The following is a 22,489-nucleotide window of genomic DNA, read 5'->3' on the forward strand; positions in this document are numbered from 1 at the left end:
AGGTTTTGAAAATAAAGTCTATTCTTAACAGAGAAAAAAGTCTCAGACTCAGAAAGTCTTTATACTTGTTACACTTTTAGCAAGTAGTTGAGCTTTAGTTCCCAAAAGAAGCAGAAAATGAGGCAGAATAATACTTACAACTAGTACTTTCTATTCCTATTCTCAACCACACCCAGAGAAAGCAGTCACTAGTTTAATGTGGAAGAGGGAATGTGTACAATTGCTCTCAAGATCCTGTGAAAAATTTTAATGTGTTCTGACTCAGTGTAAAACAAAAGTGATGAGAAAAATCATTTGGTCTGAGAAACAAAGAATAGTTTCCAAGCTGATTCTTATTATGCTTATTATTTTCACTGAGAGTCGGTTGCTTTATGTCTGTTAACAATTTATGAAAGCAGTGATATTGCAAGGAAGGACTTTTCTAACTCATTCCTCTTTCAGCTGAGGTCAATTGCAAGGGAAGAAACAATTGTCTCCTAAAGAAATAATTCTCCAAATTAAAATAGTTTCAGACTCAAAGTGTGATTTAAAAGTGTTTGAAAAAGAAATCCAGTCACATTTACTAACATTCAGGGTTGGAAAGGAAGTAAAAACAAACCTTTATTCAGTGCAAAACAAATACAGCTACAACTAAGCCAAAAGCTCATAATATTATTATATTATTATATACTATTATATATTATATAATATTGTGAATTATGGAGGAATGCTATAGATTTAATTGCACACATACAATTAAAAAGTTAAAAGTACTGCATAGTGGTCAAGGACTGCCTCTTGCAAACAGCAACTAATCGATCTATTTAAAAAAAATGTAATACTTCTAGCAAATATCCTGCATAGGCAAGAAGAAAGGAAAGATCAATGGCATCATTACTTTCAAGTGTATGTAATTTGATGTAGGCGATATCTAAGCCCCGAAATGTTTCTGAGATATAGAGTAGCTATGCAAGTTACCCTACAAGTATCTTTCTTTCTTTCTTTCTTTCTTTCTTTCTTTCTTTCTTTCTTTCTTTCTTTCTTTCTTTCTTTCTTTCTTTCTTTCTTTCTTTCTTTCTTTCTTTCTTTCTTTCTTTCTTTCTTTCTTTCTTTCTTTCTTTCTTTCTTTCTTTTTCACAATTCTCTCCAATGATTTGATCCATTTAAATAGATTCATATTACCTCTTGTACTGCCCTGCCAGTGAGGTCAGTGAGGTGGCACAAGTTGCTGGGACGGAACAGAACTAGGACAGATGATCCTGACTGGCCAAAGGGATTTTACATATCATATGACATCATGCAAAAAAAATTATAAAACTGAACACAGTTTAACAGGGAGGCAGGCATTGCCCAGAGACTGGCTGGACACTGATCAGCAGGTGATGTGCAGCTGCTTTGTGCATCACCTGTTTTGTAAATATATATGTATATAAGACTGTCATTTGTATTATTTTACTCTTCCTCTTCTGTCTTAGTAAATGGTTTTTATCTCAACTTGCAAATTCTAGTTCTTTCTTTTTTTTTTTCTAATTCTCTCCCCCATCTCACTGGGAGTTGGAGGAGTGAATGTAAGGCTATGTAGTGCTTAGCTTCCTGCCAGTTTAAACCGCAACAGTCATTGTAGACAAAATAGTACCAGATTTTCCTCCCTCTAGAATCCTATCTCACTGTCCCAGCCACTGCCCTGTCCTCATGCAAAGTCATGCCATGTCCCCAGCCCATACTCCCAACATGGCTGTATACAGACAACACAGCCCTCACACAAACCTTGTTTCTGCCACTTGAATCCAGGGGGATGGGGAAGGGTAAAACAATATTGTCTAAACACTGATAGTTATTCTGGAGATGTCCTAAAGCCAGTGTGGTGCACTGACTGGATGTTTAAAAAGACCTGAGACTGGAAACAGTCAGTATAGATATGTCCACTCAAGAGATGTCTAGCCCTGAGCCATGTGATTATGAGCCATTCTGTATTTCTTGTTCATCTGCTAGATTGAGTTCCTTTACAAATGTGTCCTGGTAGCCTCCATGCTTAACAGCCCCTGAAGATCTTTTCTTCCACAAATTAGCAAAATGTATCTATTAAATGTCAACTAGCAATTTAAGAAAAACAAAGAAAAAAAAAGAAAAGATTATGGAAACAACATGGCAGAATGTAATAAATGTTCAAAATAAAAAGCAACAAAATTGTTAAGCTGAAAACTAAAGAAAAGTCCATACAATATTTGCATTACTTTGTGTTAACACGAGACACTTCTATTATACTCTGTTTGCAAATTTTCTACTTATTAAGATTTTTATTGCTTATTGGATGATTTGATTCAGTTTTGTTTACACTTACATATTTTTTTTGTTTTCATGTCTCTTTGAGTTGAAGATGTAGGATTTAGCAGCACAACTTATCCTCAAAACATTCTTTCTGAATTTCAGTTTGTGGAATGCAACAGAGTTTGTATAGACAATTCCTTTTTTTCTTCTATCTGAAAAAAAGAAAAAAAAACAAATAAATTTTAAAACTTTAATTATTTTTAATATTCAGTATAATTTGGTGTAGATAAACTCTGTGTGTGTATAAGGATACTTTATCCCAAAGGGGGGATGTTACACAAACAGGCATTATTGCAACAGAATGCAGCAAAATATTTGAGATAAGCTCAAGTATATTGCAACTGCAAGGAAGTTAATTCTACATCATGCTCCTTAGAAGTGACTGAGCAGTTGTAAAAAATATTTTTTTGCTTAGTCTTTAATAATGTCTTTTAGGAAAACTTCATCTTTTCAATCTGGCCTTCACATAATGTGTAAGTGGGTTTTACTGCAGCTGAGAGATGAGCAGGATTGGTATCACTTGACTATTTTTGTTGGATCTCTCAATGCAGACAGTAAGAACTAGGTAACTTACATATCTGCTTCACAGACTGGCAAATTTCACTACGGAGCTTTCTGTCACTAGGGAGTGCCCTGAGACAGGTAATTTAGACAGCAGAGTAGAACAGTAGATTTAAAAGATGAAGAAAATTTGTTAACCTATCTGTTTCAGAACATTTGTACAGTAAAGGGAAATAGAAGGTTGCAAGGTACAACATTTTCTGATGGCTATAAAGAAAAAAAAATAGAACAACATCTTTCAAGAATATCTTAAAATGTGTATGCCTAAGGATGATGTTCAGACAGCGCTTGAATATCTCCAAGAAGGGAGACACCAAAAATTCTCTAGGAAACCTGTGCCAGTACTCAGACACCCCTAAAGTAAAGAAGTGTATCCTGATTTTCAGACACAACTTCCTGTTTTCCAGTTTGTGTCTAACATCATTTGTCCTGTCACTGGGCACCACTGAAAAAAAAAAAAAAAGCCTCTCTCTGTTTCCTCTGCATCCTTCCTTCAGGTACTTACACAGACACTGATGAATTCCCCTGTATCTCTTCTTCTCTAGGCTGAAGAATCTGAGCTCTCTTGGAAGAGAGATATAGTAGAGATGTTCCAGTTCCTTCATCATCTCTGTGAACAGTTGCTGGATTCTCTCCTGAAGTCAGAAGAAGACATTGAAATATTGTCACAAGTGAATTCAAGGTCTGGTAGACATCAGAAAAGAACCAAATCATTGAGAGACATAAAATCCAAGATTAGTTTACTTGCCAGGTTGCATATAAAAGAAATATACTGCTTTCTACTAAAAAAATTCAGTCCTGTGAAACACTGAAAATCATACATATTTCTGCAAGTCACACACAAATGATCTCACTGTAGCCAGCAGCAGGGACTCAAGATACCCAAGTCCTTCTGCTGCCTGGCTTTCACATTTAGCTTCAGTCTCCTGCGCAGTGGTGGATTACTCTAGACTCTAGATGTGTTCTTCCTTTATTGTGCACAACAGGATGTTTTTTCAGTTATTTATTGCTTCCTAATTCAGAGAGTGATTATGAATCAACAGTGGATTTCCTAATTAAAATGCCTCAGGCCAAGCTCTATTTCTCCATATTTAAAGGCAGTAATCTAGCTACCATGTTGGTCTAACTCTTCTGGCCTTTTGCCCTAGATGTGATACAAGGGTGTAAAGTTGTTAACAATTCCTCTAAGTAGTTCACCCATTCCCTACTTAAACAATCTGCAGGATAGGTGAACTGCAAGGGCGGATGCAGTTCACACCTTTCAGGTAGCTATGGCCCTTCAAGACAACTATCTGAACTTCAGGTTTTTTTCTGAGGACATATCATAAACTTCTGATGAATTAAAGCTGGGTAAGTGCAGTCAAAATCTTATCTGAGCATTTGTAAGCAGGCTTCATTCTGTAGCAAGTATTACTATGTAATACTAACAATAAGTAGTGGGGTGGGTTTTTTTTTACAGATATGGAAAATCCCATCTAAACTTAAAATAATAGATATTCAAAGTACTCTGAAAATGTAGCATAGGTGTAATATTTTAACTATTATTTAACTATTGTATTAATTATATTTCAAAATACAGTTTATGATTTTTAATCACTTGTCGAGCTCAAAGCAAACAACCTGTTAAAGCTTTTCAACAAACAGACATCTAAAATAAATTATATTTAATTTTTAAACACAAATTAAACATTTTGTTTTATATATACAAACAATAATATTTTGCAATCACTGGTTAAAATGAGCTACACTTTATACTGATGCCAACTTGCTGCATAATTATTGATGACAAATTGTACAGCTTCACATCTCTGAGTTGACTTGGTTACATCTGAAAATGTATGTTAGAAATAGTGTGTTTGATGTCATTAACTAAGGCCTGACAAATTCCTTCAAAATGTTTGGGAAACTTCACAGAATCAAAAAAATACCGTATTGAAACAAAACAAGTTTTGACAACCAAGGTCAGAAAGAACATTTAAAAAGAGACATAAACAACAACAACAACAACAACAAACCTAAAACACTTATATTTTAATTACTTTTCTTAAGAATAAAGATTCTATGGGCTTATAAATCTCCAGCATCTGTAGTGATCTGGGACAAAAGCTGGTATTGAACAGAAAATACCTTTTGTGGCAGAAGTTACAAGTAAGATCAGTTATACCAAGGATGACTACAAATCTGACCATATTCCAGGGTATAATCAAGTTTACCTCAGTGTTATTTACCTCCACAGATTAACTTTCTCACTACATATGCTGAGTTCCACAGGTCAAATATACAGAGAAAGGCTCACTGTAGTCTCCGCCTGGTTCACAGTGATCTGTCCAGGAATACAACCTGAATTTTCTCCTAATTTTACCTTCTCAGAAAAAAAAAAAACTCACAAAATTTAAAATTTAAATTACATTGCCTGGAATGTAAAATTAACGCTGTTTCACTTTCCCCAACTGCTATGAGACTTCACTAACTTGTATCGCCAGAAGATGCAAACAGAATCGGACCCATTATTTGTATATGCTATTAGCTTAACCAGCTTTGTATATTCTCTAGCAATGTACTGTTCTGTAGTAATAACTACAGGAGCATGGAAAAACACGTGCTCAAGTTCCTTTTGCTTAGTGATTAATGCAGAAACATATTTGTAAGCAGACATACTGCTGGCTACCTCAGCTGAGAACACATGCAGTTCCCTGATCAACACAAAAGTGTGGTATTGTAGCAAAGCAATGGGTAACAAATGGGTGTGCTGCTGTTTCTATTCATCCTATAGCTATGATAGTCCATCAAGGTGAACAAATGTATAGACATTACACAAGTCTAAGTATATATATATATTTATATATATATATTTATATTTTTATATATTTATATATTTATTATGTATTATAATAATATATTTAATAATATATATATTATATTATATTATATTTAATAATACATATATATATATGGAAAAACATAAAGAAGAAAATTTGCCCTATTGAACTCACAGATATGAGGTAAAGTTCTGTATCCCTTTGCTTGATATTTCAGTGCCATCGAGGTGAGTATTCTCCTTCCAAATTATCACATTCTACAACAGCAGAGATAAGTTTCAGTGTAGTACTCATTTCTTTCCTAAAGAAAATCCAAGCAGTTCTAGTTTTGGAAATCATTAACTGTATTTTGTGTAAGCTGAGCATAGAATTTTGCAAATTAATCAGAACATCATTAGTTAATTTCTCAGTACAGAACACAAAAAATAAAAATATAAGAACACTAAAATTACTTTATAGACTGCTAAAAATAAATCCTCAATTTTCTTTCCCAGTTAACCATTTTGCAAGAGAAGAAAGCAACCAAAATATTATCCACTAAATTAAGCATTAAAGCAAACACTTGAATTTCCTTTTATAGGCCTTTTTTCCCTCCTAATTTTTATCCCAACCTCTATAAAGCACATTTATGCTATCCACCTGTAAGTCAAATAGGAAACTGAATCATGAATAATGAAAATATTGATCACTCTGAAAAATATTTGGTGGTTGCATTTGGCAGAGAATTTATGTGACACACAATTGTCATTTTGACATATATTACTTAGCAAATTGTATATATGTTGTAAATATTTCTATTTCTCTTGGAGACAGTATCTAGAGGAATATCAGGACATACAGACATGGCAATAAAATCTACAAAGAAGAAAAAAAAAGATGGAAATTCTTTGGATCTTATACTCTAAAAAAGAATTTCACTTAGACTTGTCACAGGAGATATCTTTTTATATGCATCCTGTCTTTGGATCATGACCAAGTAAAGGTAGCACACCATATAATTGGTACAGTACACAGTAAAAGTGTACCATCATAATATGGTACTAGAATCAAAAACAATAAAAACTAATGGGAGCCCTTAGACCTTTCTTGTCTCTGCAGAGAGTATCTGAATACACATAGACTTTGCAAGATTACCTAGTCCTTGACTGAATAATTTTGTTGTAGCTTTGGTTTTCTTTATTTTTATAATTTTTTAAAATCTCACATATACGTATTCAACCCATATTGCTTGTACATTGTACTTTAGAGTGTGCAGGAGAAATACTTTGGCATTTTCTATGTTATTCCTATTCATCTGTCTCATATACTGTATTTACATATATGTTCTTAACACTGCAAACTAAAATACCTTAATAAATGTATTTCAAATGCAAACTAAACTACATAAATAAATACAGCATGCACTGTTTTATAAAGCAGATGTCCTGGTTTCAGCTGGGATAGAGTTGATTTCATAATATTTGGTATGATGACATGCTGTGTAAAGGGGCTGAGAGGGCACAAGGTGCTGGGAGATGACAGAACCAAGACAACTGACATAAACTGGCCAAAAGGATATTCCATACCCGATGAAATCATGTAAAAAAATCTTTACAGCTGTGGGGAGATGGTTGGCTGGGCGGCTGTCTGTGCCTTAGTCAGTGGTGGTGTGCAATTGCTTTGCACATCACTTCTTTTGTATATATATTATTATTATCATTACTATTACTGTATTTTCTGTCCTAGTAAATAGCTTTTATCTCAAAGGGTGAGGAGTGAGTGAAACTCTGTGTGTGGTATTAAGTAGGTTTCTGCTGAAAGAGTTCTTCAGAAAGTATTTGTACATTACCTCAGTTTTATAATATTTGCTTCTGTAGCTAAGAAACATCATTTTTGCCACTCCAAACTAAAGTCCTTGGGAACAGATCCTGAGCTGAAAGCACACTTTCAGCTATTGGAAGTGTCATTTTCACAGACTCTCGTCCTGATGGGGGATTTCAATCACCCAAATGTCAGCTGCGAAAGCAACATGACAAGATGCAAACAATCCAGGAGACTACCAGTGTCCACTGAGGAAAACTTCCTGGTCTACGTATTGGAAAGACCAACCAGAGGTTACTGGACCTAATGCTCACCAATGTAGAGGAGATCACTGAAGAGTTTAAGACTGTTTCAAGGCATTTGCATCCATAACAGAAACAAATTTATCTCATCTATGTGAGAAGAGAATGTTCCAACAATAAAATCTCCAATGGAAACCAAATAATTAAACAACCAATAAAAATAAAATTAAAAAAAAAAAAAATGTGTTTCACAGTGACAGATTTTAAGTCCTGTTGCCAAGAATGCTCCGGCATCTTCATCTTTGAATGTTTTCTGCACAACATAGATTGTTAGGAGTTCCCTTTTCTTTGTGAAGGAAGTTGCTGACCTTCATATGTGCTTTAAAACCAAAAGATTAGCTTAGTAGCATAGTAGGACAGGCAGAGATGGGAAAGAATAACTGTCAAAAAGAGAAGAAATGTAACAAAATATGGCAAATTGACAATTTGTGTACTTAGTTGCAGAAGGAAGTGCAACTAATTTGCACTTGGCTATGCAGTCATGCAAGTTATCACTCCAGAGATCTGATAAAGCAGTCTGGGTGGATTTCACCTTGTCTACCTTCAGTTATCTAGAATGTGATTTATGTATGAATTACATGTTTCAGGTAACTTCATAATCAATGGAGAATTAATCAATACAGGCAAGGAAAGCTAGAAAATGACTCCTCAGGAAATGTAAAAAAGCTATGCAGCCTGTGACTTCTTAGAGTTTCAGTATAATGATTGTAATTGATCTCTGTTGTCTCTCTCACACTTTACTCTGATCAAGCTGTGCTTTTTACCAGTTATAGTAGAACTGCTTCTGTAGATGCTAAATGAAAGAATTTTATTTTCCTCAATCACAGAAATACATTTTTATGATAAACATAAACTTAGTGCAGACTTTTGCTGACACCACTTTCTCAGTGCCATGGTAAATCGGGAATATTATTTCTCTGACTTATATAGCAAGGCTAGCAAATATCTGTAGTTTAGATATGAGAAAGAGGGTCATATTACCTAACTTTAGATGCCTTCGATGTTGACATTTCTCACTTCCAGAGATGACTTAAAACTCTATTTGCTAGTGTCCACATTATCACAGTAGACTCCTAATAGTTGATAATTAAAAAGGGTTTTTTTTTTTCAGTCATTCTCAAAGAAATTTGCTTCAGCATAATTTCACAACTGTGAAACAACAATAGATTGCTCCTACCAAATCAAATCAAATCAATTCTGGTAGAGAACTCAGAAATCTGACATAGTATTCCTAAAATAAATAAATAAATAACATAAAAAATAAAAAATTACCATTGTACCCAAAAATATGAAGAAGTTATGAAATTAATATAAGCCCAAAGCTACAGCTTCTAATAGATGACCAGCTATTTCATCAGGGATGGGAAAAATTCCATTTGTAACAAATTCTGCCACATATATGTTTCAATATATGAGTTTTTGTTAAAATACAGACATTACTTAAACATGTACTTTTTGTGATATAGGTGCATAATGTTTTAAAAACAATCCTCTGCTCTCAACAGCAACAAGAACTGTGGTAAATTTCACAGATACGACTGTCTTACTGTCTTGATGTATGAATTATTGAACTAAACTCTCTGACCTACCTTGCACAAATCTATCCACATGATCCTATGGCTATGTCTTCCAAATTAAAAGGTCAACATATCAAGTCAATTATTTACTGTAACATTTTCTCCCTCTGTTAATTAGAGGTCTGTATATGTTGCCTTACGGAGTAGTGACTGCTACTCTAGATTCAACCAACAAAGGTAAACTAATTTCTTAAAATGACTATCTTGGCAAAGACTTGCTGTGTGAATTGTCAATCAATTCATGTGAATTAAAATGAGTTACGAGTGATCTTTCAACCAGTGGAGGTAAGAGGACTGATAACCTCAATTAGGAAGAAACAGGAATGGCCATGAGAAGCTGAAGTCAAAATGTCAGCAGTAATGTGCTCCCCTGGCTATGGAAAAGGACATGTGAAAATGTACTAACACAAAAATACAGACTCAGTTACTAGTACATTTTCTTTAGGATAACATCTTGGTTTCAGCTGAGACAGCCTTAATAATAGACAGATGTTTCGGTTGTTGCTGAGTGATAGGTGCACACGCAAGGCTGTTTTGGGCCACACAACAGGGGTTGGGAGAGGAGGGGAGTAATTGTATTTAATTGTATTATGGGTAGATATATATACAATTTTTTTTTCTATTTTCCTTTTCTGTCCTAGTAAATAGTTTTTATCCCAACTCATGTGTTTTTTGTTTCCTATTCTCTTTTCCAACCCACTTGGGAGTGCTGAGCTGTTGTCAGGTTAAACCACAAATAGTAAGTTGTGTGAGAAAGGATACTAGGCTGTAACTTCAGAATTTGGTCTATGTCACTTTAATCTCCAAATTCAAATTAAAGTGATACAGAACCATAAAATTTTCTGATGATGTCCTGAGATGATTTTATTAAAGTTTTGTACCAAGCCTGTGACAGAATTCATCATTTTACAGCAGAAGTTACCATGTAGAAGATTCTTCTCATGTTATGTTCATAATAGATGTATGCTGTTGTTTGAAGCAAGCTATATAATGTTAATGGAATCTTGCTTCACTTACATAATGCAAAAGCTTAAGTTAGTTTAAGGTTATTGTTATGTGCAAATTGCTTTTACCAATAAAATGAATTATACAGTACCAATGGGGAAAGAGGAGGAAAGTAATTTCCTCTTAAACTCCTGTTCATTTCCTGTGCATGCAACAACTCAAAATTAAAAGCTGATAGAGGGTACTGTGGAAATAATGCAGATTTCAGAGTCTGATTATTTTAAAATCTGCTTGGCTACTCAAAAGATATGCTAGGTATGACTTCTGTTTTCAGTACCGCAGTAATTGTAGTGTCAATATATTAACTGACTGTGAAGCAGAAGTTTATCTGTTTTATTATTTTACACAATTGTTAAAATTAACTTGCATTTGTTCATTCTTGAGATTTATATCATTAGATCTTAAATAAAAGTTATCAGGAATGTAATTAAACATTGGTAGATGAAAATCAAATGAAAAACATAAACAGTCTCCCTTAGTAAAGGCACCCTTGGGAACATTATAGAGACAGCTGGACAATTTGTCTGTCTCTGACATGGTGATGATAAAAACTATAATACAAAGTCAATTATTTACATATGAAATTCTGGATGAGCCAAAACATAATCAAAATCACACTCAGTTAGCACCTTCCATCACATTCACTGTTTCTGGATTTATCTTTGAGTGGTCACTGGATGAACAAATGCACTCTTTTGTATCTGTTCCTAATTTAACAGTTACGCTCTGAGAATACTAGCTCAACAGAGAAATGATGGTTAGATCTGAAGATTATGTTTAGGAGAGTAAAGTGAAAGGTAGAATTTCAAATGCCTAACTGAAAGTTCACAGTTCTAAAAACTTCAGTTGGCTACTTGTTAACTGTGTAAGTGTCAACCTGTCTGGATTCTCAAGGCATTGCAACTTTTTAAGCTTCAAGATTCCAGTTCCTGAAATTTCTACTGTCATTTATACTTAAGCCAAGAAAGAATACAGGAGATCACTTTATCCACAACTCAGTTCCCCAGTGATTTAAGCACACTTAAAATACTGCTGCTGGAATCTCACCCTTCAGAGCAATGTGCTCTGATTGACCCCCTTTTACCAGTGCAAGTGTCCATTGGACTCTGCAGAGAACAACTTAAGTGTAACAAATCTGCACAACCCCAGATAATCAAATCAAAAATAAAGTTCTAGATAGTTAAAAAAAAACCCTCTAATTTTCCACTTGGTTAAACCTTCCTGATGTATCTGAGAAAAAAATCCTTTTGCTACTTCTTTTAAAGATCCAGGGCCTGTGCCCTGAGCTGTGAGCACAGGGCTGCCTGGGCTCCCCTAGGCCACATCTGGGCCAAGCTGCTTTCAGTACCTGCTTCAGTGCCAAGTGCTGCTGTCTGCTTTCCTGAGCTGAGCTCTGCCAATGCCTACTGGGAAGGGTCTGACAAAGCCTGGGAATCACTGCCCAGCAAGTAGTAGCCCCTGGGGGCTGAGCCTGGGAGAGGCTGTAGGATAGTGTTTGCCCTGCTGGGTGCAGAAAACAGGAGACAACAGCCTGGAGGGAGAAAACATTTAGAAACAGGCCAAAGCAATCCCCTGAGTGAGGAGGAGGAAGTGACTCCTACCAGTGGTGCTGCATTCCTCCCTAATGCTTTCCTAGCTTGGCAGTCAAGATCTGTTCCTATCCAAGGATGCTTTCACGAATAAACTGTGCACAATGCTGCACAGATAGCCTTGGGCCCTGAAGAGAGACAAGAAATATCTGTTGAGTTCAGATTCAAGCCAAGCATTCTTTTGAACAAGAGTAAGAACTTCTTAAGAACAAGGAATATACACAGAGTGAAGCTTTTCTGGTTTCACCCCCCCCCCCCCCCCCCCCCCCCCCCCCTTGATATTGTTGTCTTGCATCACAGGTGGTAATTTATTTTTCTTTGAAAATGTACCTATACAAACTAATTGAAATGTATTGTTCAATGCAAAATTCACATTGTCAATTCACTGTAAAAGGGCAATTTATTCATGGAGTTTATAAAGAAGTATATTCACATTACAAGATTTGGAGTGACAGTATATTTTGCCCTTCAACAGCTTTTTGTCAGGATTTGCACAACAATGCATTTATTTAGGCTATCCCTATGAAACAAGTAGAATGCTTGGAAGCTGACTGAAAAAAGCCTGCATTAAAGAACAAGCAGAAAAATGTGTAAGGATGAATATGTTTATTACCATTCTCTGAACTATAAATCAAAATATTAATAATAAGACGAGTAATAATAGGTGCAGAGTAAACTGTGTGCCATAAGTATTTTTACACAGAAAAGCATGAAGTCCACACAAAGGGAGCTAGAAAGTTCTTGTAAATAAGCCTGTATACTGGCTGTGATTCATAGTGTCTACTACAGGACATCAAATCTAAGAGATAAGCAACTCCGATGGAGAATCTGTTGTATCTCAATATAGGATGAACCTTAATTAGTTATCTTGCTGACCTGTTCAGATTAGGCTTTCAGCTACTGTATAATAAAGGTTATGTGAGAGAATCCCAGATGTAAGTCTACATCTATGAGGAATAGCAAAGCAGACACTACAATTAAAGAAGGGTCTGTATTACTTTATGTTGATAAGAAGCATGAATCAGTTCTCTTTCAAACAAGGTAATATCAGCATCATTACAAGATGTCAACATTCATGTCTATTATCCTTAAAATATGTCATTATTTAGTCTAAAAGAAACCATTTTCTTTGAGAAAACTCTGAATAACATGTTGGATATTCATTGTCATCTAATACATTTTAAGAAATTTCCAATTGTAGTTGTCCAAAGAAATACCAGAAGTTCTAATTTATGAAACCGTTGTAAATTGAAATAGTTTTTCAAAAAAACAGTAGCATGAAAGGTAGAATATATTACATTTCATTTAATTTGTAATGATAACCAATGTGTTTGATAACAGAACACACTGATACAAGTGTAATATTTTTGACAGCAAAATTTTTATGTAACATTTAGAAAGAATAACTAAAATTGTTGAAACACCTTAATCCTGGAGAACTGAAGTACCAAATACAAAGGAAGAGGGAAAAGCATTTTATCTGGAAACCTAACAAAATCTATAGTTTAGTACCCAAAGCCATTTTTTTTTAAATTATTTGTACTGTTCTAATCACAGTGACTCTAATTTAAGAGCACCTTCAGATTGAATTAAAATATTGAAAAAGGAAACATTCCTTGAAATATTCAAAGTTTACATTTAGTAACAGAAATCAGGAAAAATATTAGTGAATTTTGTGAACAAAAATTAAAATCAGTATTTTTAATCTTCTACCCCAGGGCAGTGGTGAGAAGGGAAAATCTTTTTTCAGTAGACTGTTTGGACCTCCGCAGTTTCCACAGAAAGTGTCTGACATCCCTATGGAGAAAGATTTGATTGACTTCATTCTTCTCACTACTCAAAACTCATAAATGAAAACAGTAAGAAAAACTTTGTAATCCTGCATACATATGAATTATATGTCTGTCTCTGATCTCTGTAAAGAATGTTTCATTCAAACAAATGCCTGAGGCAAGTCTGGAGATAATGATTAAAATTACATTTTCTGAGTAGGTCTCTCAGTGGAGGAAATGACTCCAGATTCCAGAAGACACCACAGTTTGTTCCAGTGCTATCTCACCCTTGTAGTAAGAATTTTTTTTTAACATGTTCATATTTAATTTCCTTTGAAAAGAGGGTAGATGCTATGCCTTCAACCAGGTAACTGATGAAGTTCTTGAACAAGACCAAACCCAGTACTGACCCCTGGGGAGCACTGCTAGCTACAGATATCCAACTAGACTGCACTGTTGATCACATTTCCCTGGTTGCATGGGACCCTGGGCAACCTGGTTTAGTACCATATCTGGATATTGGCAACCCTTCCTGTGGCAGGGGAGTTGGAACTTGACGATCCTTGGGGTCCCCTTCAACCATACTATGATATGAACCATATTTCATACTATGATTCTATGATTCTATGAGCTCTGCCAGTTGCAGAAGTTATATTTATAACTGTACTGAACAGGAGACCTCTATGTAAAAGACACCAAGTTTGAATTTGTACATCTAACATGAAAATATTTTCTAAGTTCAAAAACTGTATGAATAACAATTGACTCATTTCCCTGGGCTTGGTCCTTCGTATTACACATCTTTAACAGCTGTCAAAGTCCTGTTCTAGCCAACTAAGCAGTTTTTCTGGATCTTGCTCTAAAACATTAGTTCAAAATTATACTAATCATACTGTATTTTGTAACTCATTCTTATTGGAAATAAGAAATAATTTGTTAAAGCTAAAACAATTATCCATACTAGTATTAAGAACTTAAACAAATATATATATTAACACTTTTATTTCATAAGTTAAAATGGAAACAAGACTACACTATACATTGACTCCAAATTAATGCAGGCCCATTCTTAAAGCAGTTTCCTTAATGCTGGCTTTTACTAGCATTTTAGATTTGTTTAAATGTTGCATTATGTTCATGCTAGATTTTCAGTGATGAACAGTCTATTTACTCCCTGGAGGTATCCAGGTCAATTACCCATTTAGCCGACGAAAAGAGAAACATCTTAGATCCTCTTCTATTTTCCTTTTTGTGTTGTAAAGATCCAAAGTCTTACTATCTTAATTTTGCAAATACATCTTGGCTGACTTCTCCAGTCTATTCTTTTTTTTTTTTTTTTTCTATGGGTTTTCAAGTATCTCACTTCTGTGCATAATTATGTTCTAAGTCCCAGAAATTCAGTTAGGGAAACTAAGAAGCATTGGTGTTTCTCTGTAAAGATTCCTTTCCCACTTATTTCTAGAAGACATAATAATTTCATCACTGCCTTTGGATAATGCAGTATTGATCTTTTTTTCAGGTTTTACATTTTTGTGTGATTTAGTTTCTTGTCATAACATTAACGTTTGCTCTTCAAGGGATCAGGAAACTACAGGCCACCGTAGTAAGTTAATGAATATTAGTATAATCACTTTCTAAAATAAATATTTTATATCAGTGAAGAATCACTACTCTTCTTGTGTTGGTTGCTACTGGTAATACTACAACTTAGTACTTGCCCATTGAAATAAGATTCACAAAATATAGAAAATTCCAAATCAAGATTTACCATTTAAGGATAGTCACCCAAAATATGGAGATATAAAATAATAAAGAAGAAATGTTGTAAGAGAAGAACTCCAGTACCTCAGGCTTACATCTCTGTCACTAACTCCTGAAGGAACTAGGTAGAAAGTAAATGGTTGGTTTGTTGCTTTTATTCTCCATCTTCTCCAACACTATCATTCATATCAACCACTGAGAAAAAATGAATTTTTGTTGTTGTTTTTCTTTGTTTTTCTTTGCATTATGATTATAATTCTCTGATTTCAAACTTTAATTTTGATTTATGTCAATTAAATCCTTTGTTCATAGGAAGAAAATGTTCACAGATTACCTGGAGGATGTAAATTCCAAAAATTGCTTATAATTGCTGAAATGAACCAGAAATTTTGCTATCATATAGCTATTTTGAATATTTCAATCTCAATCATGAGAAACAAAGGACAACATCTTACCTCTGACTGGTTGAACAATGTGGTGATGTACTTGAACAGGTTGTCCAAGGAGGTTGTGGATGCCCCATACCTGGAGGCATTCAAGGCCAGGCTGGATGTTGCTCTGGGCAGCCTGATCTAGTGGTTGGCAACCCGGTACATAGCAGGGGGGTTGAAACTAGATGATCATTGTGGTCCTTTTCAACCCAGGCCATTCTATGATTCTGTGATTCTACGATTCTATGATTCTTGGTAGCCAGGCAAAATCAACTCTTTACGTCACGATTTCTTCTTGATAACGCTGAGCAGATGTCACGGAGTTACCTAGATAGATCTGTGCCCGTGACAGGGGGGCAGTAGGCTTGCGGGCCCCCCTTCCCCCCTGGCTTCCCAAGAAAAAACGAAGCGGCGGCAACAATCTAAGAAGGAGAACTTATTTTACTAACTATGATGTTGGGATGCAAGACGACACAATACAATACAATCTAATTGGGAGTAAGGATAATAAACCAAATGAAATGAGGGAGAGAGAGCGAAAGAGTGATAGAGAGGGAGAGAGAGAGAGAGTGAGAGAGTTTCCGAAACCGAAAGCCTTACTTGATGAAGGTGCCCGGCTTGGAAAGCACACCCACTCCTCTCCCGGCAGCAAGTGAAAGTGAAGAAGAACCGCGCACAACCAGGTGACGTATCTTCCGTGATGTATCTTCCTTCTCTGACCGTGAGGTCCTCTGGGATACGTAGTTGTTCTCTTTTGTCCATGATGTTATGATGTGGAATACCAATAGCGAAGTTACAAAACCATGACAGCAGAAGAGCTAAGTTTTACCTGCTTCAAGATTCACATTTTCCTGTGCTAGTAACTGATATGATAAGTAAATTCTGCTTCTGAGATAAAAAATCCTTTAGCATTTTTTGTGTATTGTTTGTTTGACAGAGTGTGATTAACTTACAGCCCTGTCACATTATCAAAGCCAAAAGATTTCTAAACTTACTGTCTGAATCCTGAAGAAATCATAATTCCTATAAGAAAAAAAAAAAAAAAAAACTGCACAGCTCAGATATTACTGTAACCAAGCTCTGTCTTTCATAACTTGTCCTTTTCTAATCTTTTTGAGAGGATAAATTTTTAGTATTCTCCACTATGACCCTCATGAGAGAAACTCACTCTGCAGAGACAGAAATTTCTAGCCTGACACCTGTTACGATATCTGTTTCTCGGTGATCAGTTTGTAGTTTCTCAGTTAGGAAAAATGATAATAATAATTGTGATGAAGCGTATAGGAATATCTAAGGTAATTTGACATTTAATTCCAATAAATATTTCTTTCTTGATAACGGAGCCTCCATGATCAACTCAGTCACTCAGAAAGCACTTCAGAGTGTTTAGTTTAATTTTGTTAATCAGAGTTTATTATCTTTATTAAACAAAGAAGGAAAACTTCAGAGTTATTTCCACTTATACGAATATAATGTACAATAGAAAATTAGGGAAAATGGATAGATGAACATATCCACTGAAGCTTATTCTGAATTCAGATAAAACTGTTACAGAAAATTCCTTAATGTCTTGATTGATCAAGACATTTTTTCATTCCGGCATCAAAGTTCCTCATTTATGTTAAGATAAATCAGAATCATTAAAAAGCACTCTTTAAAACAGCTTACCTTTGCCTATTTCAAACATGAAATAATTTCTGGGCTTGTTTGAGAGTACGTATCTCTGTAGCACAGAGATCAGTCTATCTTTTGGTTCTTCGGTCACATTTTCTTCTTTGTTGTAGGATACTAGTGTCGTAACCCAACAAAAGACAGTCTCTTCTAGGCAACCAAAAACTCATGTATATTTACAATTTTTTTTTCACTGTTCCTAGACTGAGATCCTCCTACATTTCCTTATTTAATGAAAGTTCTTAGATGTTTTGATTTCTTCTTAATTTACAGTTTCATAACTTCCTCTTCAGCTGCCACAGCTAAGATTGAGTGAGAAAACTGTCAACAGGGACATGAATCAGAAACCTTTGCCTATTTCTTCCAACATACTATATTTGTTAGACTCCTTCACATTTCAGCAAAAAAAAAGAAAGTTGAATCTATTATGCTACTGAATTGTCAACACACAATGTGACAATGCAGAATGAAGCTTTCTTATTTCCTCTGTGCTTCATAGATAAAGCTTTATTCTCACAGACCAATAGTGTGTCTATGAAATCATGCTTGTCTTCCCATAGTTTATACCATAATTTAGCAGGGATATTCATTTAATATATATATATATATATATATATATATAATAAATGTAATAAAATAAAATAAAAAATAAAATATGTATATAAATATATACATATTTTAAATGAATATCCCTAAATATATATATTATAATATTCAAATATATATGTATATTTACATATATATATTTAAAATGAATATATATATATATAAAACTTCTAATAATAGACAGTATTACAGAACATTTATTGCCTAATCCAGTAACTTGACAGCCATTAAGTAATTCCAGAAAGGCCTTCTTTAAATCTGAATCATTCTATATGTTGTAAGTATTGAGATTTAATAATGAATACTATTTCCAGTGGTTTTTACTGTTACTTATTTGTGCAAAATGAGAACCCATATAAGTGGCTCACCTTCCTCCCTCTTCTCTGTTGCTAGGCTCTTTCCATTGTAAGTACAAGTGTTCATCTTGTAACTATCTTTTAGCAGATGAATCTCTACAAATTATGTAGAAAACACATTACATTTATATGACAGGCAAAATCAAAACAAAACAAAAACAACAAAATAACTTATTTCTGGACTTGGTTATTATAAATCTCAATTGTTGGCTGTTGTTTTCACATTGCCAACATGATCCCTTTTGCTCTGCATACCCTCTGATAGCTGTTTCATGCAAGGTTTCATGCAATCTCTTCCTTTCTATTCTTCTTTTTCAGTGATGGAAGAAACACCACCAAAGAGAAAATAATTTCTGACACGTTTGTCCTACATTTCTATCTCTTACACACTTGCTGCCGTTAGCTTTGATTTTAAAAAAGCTAACAAACCAACAAACAACAACAACAGAAAACAGCAGAGAGTGCTTCACTTTAATGATGGACATAAATATTGAACACGCACTAAAGAAGGGAAGGGACGGGAAGGGAAGGGAAGGGAAGGGAAGGGAAGGGAAGGGAAGGGAAGGGAAGGGAAGGGAAGGGAAGGGAAGGGAAGGGAAGGGAAGGGAAGGGAAGGGAAGGGAAGGGAAGGGAAGGGAAGGGAAGGGAAGGGAAGGGAAGGGAAGGGAAGGGAAGGGAAGGGAAGGGAAGGGAAGGGAAGGGAAGGGAAGGGAAGGGAAGGGAAGGGAAGGGAAGGGAAAGGAAGGGAAGGGAAGGGAAAGGAAGGGAAGATGGAAGAAGGTAGAGATTGGGGATTTGTTACATGGAATAAATATTGATACCAACATTATTTTCTCTATATTTGGAGAAAATTTTTCATTTATTGTTGATCTTCTAGTGATATGTCAGTGTCTTGAAACAATTTTTCTTCAGATATGACATTGAAATCAGATGACATACTATACAAGCTCACTAAAATTTGTATAGTTCACGTTTATTGTGTTGGGTGACTATTTTGTAACATGACAAACAAAAATAAGCACATTATAGTGAATCTGAATACATTTTAGGCATGAATTAATTTAAATACATTTTAGACATAAATCACTGAGAGTTATGTTGGACATAAATTTCTAAAATCAGAAAGGAAATTTAAGCATAGATGAGAAGTAGGGAAGACAAATAAAAACGACTACAATAATTATAAATTATATAATGTAATAACCAAAATTCAAGAGCGGATGAATGAAAATAGAAGTTCTGAAATTCACTGAAAAATTAATCAACTTCAACAAATAAAAGATTGGAGGAAAAAAAGTAAAAGAATATACAATTTTGATACTAAACCTGAAATTAGAAAAAAAATTACCTCACAGAGGAGGTTGCTTTTGGTCAGTGAAAATATATTTTGATGGATTGATAAGTGAAAACAGAAGAAATAACACACATTTTCTGGATTCAAATCCTTTGGGTTTTTTCTTTCTTTTTTTTTTCTTTTGCAAAATGAGGAAAAAATTGGTTACTTCAATCAGCTTAAGTAACCTAGACAAACCAAGCATTTATCTAGGTTACTATTTTTTTGTTTGTTTGTTTTAAATTTTGTCAATTAGTTTTTCATTGAGTTTTGGTTTTGAGACTTTTATATACTTATTAGATCATACCATATTCTGTGCCAGATTGCTGCCACCTGTGCAGTTTGAATCCAGTGTGAGATCATTTAAAATGTCCTTGCATAGTCTCAGATATTTAGGGTGTGAAATCTAAGTTACTACTTGTGGTATGAATTTATTTGTGCAAAAGAAAAATAATGCTATATTTAAATATTGAATGGGAAAGCACGAGGTAGAAATGGTAGAAATATACTTTTTTTTTTTGTTAAAATCATCTTTACCTGAAAAAAATGTAAGTGGAACAACACATTAAAAAAAAAAAAATCAAGCTTTTCTTTTTTTTTTTCCAGAAAGAATTAACCGTTTTCTTGTTTCAGTCACTTCAATAATTTTATTGAATAATAATAATTTTTATTTGTGTTTATTTGTATTTTTCTATGATTCTATGATTGAGGAAGCTCAGTCTCTCTTTTTAACCCATTGATTATGATATACCAGGAAACTGGGCAACATCTGGAAACTGAATAGTACAGGAAGAAATGAACAGAAGAGGTAAGAGGCATTTTATATCATCTTTATACAATGCTTGACTACGTAAATATTGTGTTTTCTCATTCCAGCACAAAGTCAATCCATTCCTTAGCTGTGGTGAAAGTTAATTGTGTATCAAAAGAGGAGAAACCTGACAACCAGAGCATATCAACTGGGAGGAGAGAATTTCCGTCACTTCTTCCTGAACAAGATTCATACGAGTGTTTTAGTGTTCTTGCTCTGCTCTTTACAAGATTGTCTCAAACTTCTGGGTAGTACTGACCCACTGATCATAGTGAGGATGTAAACTATGATCTCACATGCATGATGTTGCCTCCCAGATGATAACACAGCTTGAACATTCTCTTAGTTTTGATGCACTGGAAGGAAGACAGTTTTATCTTTCAGTTAGGTATTATTCAAGCTTGTATGATATGCCAGAAAAATGCTGTAAATTCCCATTTTAATTTGCAGTACCACACAGTACCCCTCCATTCCTTTAAAAAATCAAATAAAATAAAATTTGAACGTTCATTTTTTCTTTAAAGATGTAGCTGCTATTTTCATCTTCCTATTCAGGACTTCTGGAGAAAAGGAATTTAACAAGAATATCATGTAACAGACTTCAAATCTTAGTCGAGCAGCAAAAGGTAGCTGAAACACTGATACTATCCTGCCCACATTGTTGCTGCCCTTTTCCAGTTCTCTTGGAAATTAATTCTTTTAAGAGTACACAGCAAAGAAGCAGTGGACTTTGTTTCTCAGTTACTTTTTTTTTTTCTCCCCCAAATCCTGACATACATCTGTGTTTTTTTCTTACAAAACAAAGCTTTATAAAAAAAATCAAAGGCAAATAATTTGTTTTTCAGTTTGAATATTTATGCATCATGGTGTATCAGGGTTCTTTTATGCATTTCAATGAAAAAGCTCTATGGAATTCTGATTGTGTTTTAGGAAAATGTGTTAATTTCTTAATCTGTCTCGTAACACTCATAACATCCCAAACTTGAACAACATGACATTTCCGTTCCCTTAAGATTTTCATTTCTTTTCCTTTCTTCTTCTTTTTTTTTCTTCTTTAATTTTTCATGTTACTACACTAAGATTTACTAACTGTACTCATCTCTAGACAGATCTCTGATTGCTTTTCTCACATTCGCAGAAAGAGAGAGATACTAATTATTATGTCAAATGTCTCACAGTAACTTAGGGAAATATAACTACATTTTTAATGAGTACACAAGAGATTTACATTTATTTAACTTCAACATAAGTTTGGAAAGATGAGATTTGTCTTACTTAAAAGAACAGAAAATATCTGGGCTCCAGTCATTTTGAACACACAGGAGAATTTGATACTGTTGCAGCATATAATCTAGTAGAAATCAAGTAAAAGTGAAAGGATATTTGGTGAGTGGATGACAAAGATAAAACTAAAGAACTTTAAAACTTGCTGGTTCCCTAAGAATGAGTGGCATTTGGCCTTCTTTGACGTTAATGAGTGCTCACATATCAAATTTGTCTTTTGAAAGTTTATGCTTGTCCAGTTCATTAGTTTAGCAGGGCTTTCCTTGCTGAAGAACATAAAAAATTAAACTAAAAAACATTAAAAATGTTTGACAAGTCTCAGAATGAGCAGCTTCTGTCTTTCTTTGGCGTTAATGAGTGCTTAGCTATCAAAATTTTCAACTGAAATCTTATGCTTATGACTAGCACTGTCCATTTCATTTGCTTAGCAAGGCTTTGTGCAGGAAAAGAAAAACAATACATTTTAATATATTGCAACATTTGACACTATTACAAATACAGTGG

At 34.4% G+C, this 22,489-nt stretch overlaps 1 long non-coding RNA gene across 3 annotated transcripts; it reads right to left on the reverse strand.

Annotated features, from left to right (window-relative positions):
- Nucleotides 1–598: 598 nt before the first annotated feature.
- Nucleotides 599–16,568, reverse strand: LOC121110522. Of its 3 annotated transcripts, none has more exons than XR_005849045.1 (4): nucleotides 16,525–16,568; nucleotides 5,862–5,944; nucleotides 3,374–3,503; nucleotides 599–2,459 (listed from the first exon to the last, which is right to left on the reverse strand). It is a non-coding gene; the product is annotated as an uncharacterized LOC121110522 (long non-coding RNA). The 3 variants fall into 3 exon arrangements; XR_005849049.1 differs by lacking the exon at nucleotides 16,525–16,568 and adding an exon at nucleotides 15,949–16,352; XR_005849048.1 differs by lacking the exon at nucleotides 16,525–16,568 and adding an exon at nucleotides 11,973–12,091.
- Nucleotides 16,569–22,489: the final 5,921 nt, after the last annotated feature.

Source organism: Gallus gallus, chromosome 1 (genome assembly GCF_016699485.2).
Source record: "Gallus gallus isolate bGalGal1 chromosome 1, bGalGal1.mat.broiler.GRCg7b, whole genome shotgun sequence".
Taxonomy (NCBI): Eukaryota; Metazoa; Chordata; class Aves; order Galliformes; family Phasianidae; genus Gallus; species Gallus gallus.